The sequence below is a fragment of the Monodon monoceros genome, unplaced genomic scaffold (assembly GCF_005190385.1).
Source record: "Monodon monoceros isolate NGI ecotype Baffin Bay Population unplaced genomic scaffold, NGI_Narwhal_1 Super_Scaffold_5, whole genome shotgun sequence".
NCBI lineage: Eukaryota > Metazoa > Chordata > Mammalia > Artiodactyla > Monodontidae > Monodon > Monodon monoceros.
Window position 1 is genome coordinate 111,567,758 of NW_021703782.1, and position 3,842 is coordinate 111,571,599.

At 63.3% G+C, this 3,842-nt stretch overlaps 1 protein-coding gene across 6 annotated transcripts in view; it reads left to right on the plus strand.

Annotated features, from left to right (window-relative positions):
- The window catches only part of KCNT1 (potassium sodium-activated channel subfamily T member 1), a 71,250-nt gene that overhangs the window by 9,349 nt on the left and 58,059 nt on the right, over window positions 1-3,842 (plus strand). The gene's annotated exons all lie outside the window — the stretch shown is intronic.

Here is a 3,842-nt window from a genome sequence, read left to right on the forward strand (position 1 = left end):
TGCTGCGGTGCTGTTGTGCGCTACCGCGCTCCATTGGTAGCAGTTTAGTTAGGATTTTTGTGCCAGAGCATTAAGGGAGATTGTCTCACATATACACTGGTGTTGCCTGCACCTGATTTGGGTGATGGGATTAGGAGAATAAGCAAAGTCGCTTCTGTTTCTGAGCTTTGGAATGGTTTGACTGAGGTGGCAGAACTTGTGCAACTACTGGGGCCTGGGGCCTTTGGCCGGAGAAGCAGGTTTTTGACCACTTTACCTTCCTCAGTTTTGCTTGACTCCTTGACCACCAAGGGGGCGGATTTGGGAGGGAAGGGAAGCAGGAGTCCTGGCCCTCAGAGGGGTTCCCCTTGGCCGCCTGTAGGCAGTGCAGCTGCTGGTAAACAGGACGGCCCCGTATCAGGTGCACCTGGCTTCCCCACGCCCCACTTTGTGGGCCTCTTCCTAGGCTGTGTGAGCCCAGAGGTCCTCACCTCCCGTCGGAGGGACGGGGAGTCCTGGCTGCACGCGGGGTTCTGAGGATTCTGTGCCACATGCTGCATTCACAGTGCCTGGCACACGGCTGGCACTGGGTGCTGGGGCCCTGGCTCTCCCTCCCCTGGGCCCGGAGGGTCAGGGCACGTGAGCACATGTGCACCAAACTGGGAGATGACTTCCCGCCGTGTGTGCCGGGTGTTGGTTTCCTTTCTCCTCCTTAGCCTCCCTTGTTGGATCCCGTAGGTCGGCATCCCGAGTCTAAGCCCCCCAGAGGGGCCTCTGGCCAAACTGGGGAGACCGTGATGGGGAGCTGGCCATCCCAGGAACCTGACGCTTGGGGTCAGACCCTTTGTCCACTGGAATTTGGCCAAACTGCTAGCTCACCAGCCCCAAATTAAAAACTGACGTGGATTACGCACCCGTGTGCTAGATACCACACTGCACACCTCAACCTTGCTGTCTCCTTACATCTTTACAGTCACCTGCTAAAGGTAGAAGGCGTCAGGATATTCATTTACAGATGAGGGAACTGAGGCTCAGGGAGGTGAAGTGACTTTCATGGGGCCACCCAGCATGGACTAATGGGGCAGGACCGAGCCCGCTCAGTCATCAGGACCCTTGGTGGTTCCCTGGGCCTGCGGGTTTATGCCAGTGGGCCCTGAGAGTCCCCAAGGCCTTGCCGGGGAGGGGGCTGCTCTGCCCTGGCTCGGCAGGGTGTTGGTGAGTCGCACAGAAGAAGTTCCATGCCTTGTCCTGAGGGCAAGCTAGGGCCGGGGAGATGGACGCCTTCTTTATGCCACCGAAGCACTGAGTTCTCATAGAAATCGGCCGTTCTTCCATGTGGCCAGCACACAGAACAGAAAGGATAATGGGCGTGGTTTGGGGGTCCCAGACTTCCTCCCGGCCCCTCTGGGCCCGCAGGGAAGAGCGAGTGGGAAGGGGAGACGAGGAGGCAGAGGTGGGGCCTTGCTTTTGCCCCACCTGGACCATCTCAGCTCCGAGGGGGATGGGACCCCCCACACTCCTGCATGCCCAAGAGCTCTCAGCGACACAAGCCTTTGGGCTTGGAGAGAGGCCTCAGCCAGCCCCCTCGTTCAGCCACCTCCCGCCTACAAGTGGCACCATTCCAGGAGACCTGGGGCCCTGGTTCTTGGCCAGCACAACAAACACTCAGGTTCATGTGGGCTTTCGGCTCCGCTGGTGCAACGAGGCATGATGCCAGGAGGCCTGTGGGGTATCTGCTCTGCACCCTGTGCTCACTCCAGTGTCCGGTGTCCCAGCAGCACCGTCAGGGAAGAAGGGCAGCGTCCCCCGTCATCCTCCCCAGGCCACAGCATGTGGGCAGGGGCCTGGCCTTCTGACTCCTCGTGCACTTTCTACCCCCGCTGTGTCCCCCTGAAGCAAACAGCGGCCCTGGGTTCCGAGCGCTTCCACGGGCCCTGCCGTGTCCGGGCCTTGAGGCCAGGAGAGAAAACCCAAAGCAGGTCAGAGTGGGGAGGGGGTCAGAGGCAGCCACGCCTGGGGAGCTGCAGCCTCTTGGGGTTCTGCCATTGAAAGGGGCTTTTGGCAAGAAAGGGGCAAAAGCAAGAAGATGCAGCCCCCAACCTCAGCCCGTGTGGTTCCCCCGCCTGCGTGCCCCTACCCACGGCCCCACCAGCTTGTGACTAAGGAAAAACATGCAGCCACGCTGATGCAATTAAGGAAATGTTATTTCTCAAATGCTGCCAGATCCTCGGGGTTGACCCCGAGACCCGGGAGGACAGCACGCAGGCGTGTTGGGCCCACGTGGTCTCTCGCAGCCTCGGCCTGGGACGGTCCTTGAGTAGCTCCCGATGGCCGTGGGATGGGGGGCTGACACCTGCCTGCTGCTCGTCCAGGGGGTCGGGAGGCATGGGCCAGGCCCTCGGTGGGGGCCCAGGGAATGTGCCTGCCCTTCCCAGGTTGGGGAGGGAGAGGAGGGGTCCATAGTGCCCACCCACCCGCGTGGACCTCGTGCTCCAGGTGAGTGGCCCTGGCCTCCCAGCCTCTCGTACAGCCTGCCCGTGGTTTTTCAGCGTGGGAGTGAGTGTGGTCAGCAGACCCCTGCACCTGCCCAGAGGCTGAGCTGGGCTCCTCCGTCGTCCTCCTGTCCCTTGGGGGGACGGGCTTGACAGTGGGGAGAACCCACCTCCCCCCCGCCCCAGCTCATCTGCCCTGCCTCCTGTGGTGACTGAGAAGGGGCCCAGGAGGCCATTCCCGGGTCCACCACTAAAGGGTCACAGCTGATGTGCTGCTCCCCCGACCCCGGGGTCTTGGCTCTTAGAAGAGTGAGTGAGGGCTCAGCCCAGCGGGCAGAGGCTGCAGGGAGATATTATAACTCCTGCCTCCCCACCAGTGTCCCACCGGGCGCTGAGGGGCAGCACCTAGGGTTGGCCTTGGGCTGGACTCAACCTGGAAGGCCAGGTGGTTGCCAGAGGGCCGGGAGTCCCCGGGGTCTGACCTGACTCCCACTTGCGCTGGTGGCCCGGCCCCGGCCCTGCCCACCTGCACCATGGAAATGAGAATCCCCGCTAGTTAACTAGTTGCCAGTGTGCAGCTGCCCTGCTGCGTCCGGCACCACTGTGTTGTGGCTCCAGGGGTAGCTAGCGAGCCTCTGACTTGGAGGGCAGAGAGGGCCTGTTGTGCTGTCCAGACGGCCCTGGGGGCTGCTGCCCTGGACGCTGGGAACTGGGAGCCTCGGTGCGTGAGGGTAACTGTAGCCAGAGTTCACCTGGGTGTGGGAATGGGGGCAGGAAAGGGGAAGGAGCCCCGGAAGACGAATGTCGGTGCCCCAGGAGGCTGCAGACCGCCAGGGACCCTCCCGGTTTACCAGGTGTGACCCCTGCTCTACCACTGCCAGGTGATTGGGACAGGGGTCTCTGTGGCCTCAGAATCCTGGTGACACTGGGCAAAGGGATCCCGCCCTCCCCTGCTGACACCCCCTCGCAGGCTCTGATCCGAGCTGAGCTGCTTGGCCCCAGGGAGGCCGCAGATGAGGGCCTCTTCGTAAGCCTCCTGGTCGCTTCCCCCGAGCCCAGCAGCCTGAGGGTCTGGAAGGGGGTCTTTGATGGGGAGCTAGGTGTCCTGGACCCTGAGGAAGGCTGCGCAGCCGGCTTTGGCAAAGTCTGCGTGGGGGGAGCCGGGAGGGCTTCCACGGCCCCCGCGGCATCGGGGGTGGTGTGAGCGCCTGCCCCTGCCATCGTCAGTGGTGGACCTCCCCAACGCCCTGGAGGTGCTTTGTTCGGAGTGGGCCGCGCAGCCCGGCAGCAGCTGTGGGCGCAGCGGCGGGGCTGTGCTGCGCGGCCAGGCGCGTGGGGGGCGGGGCGGGGCGGGCCGGGGGCGGCTGGGCG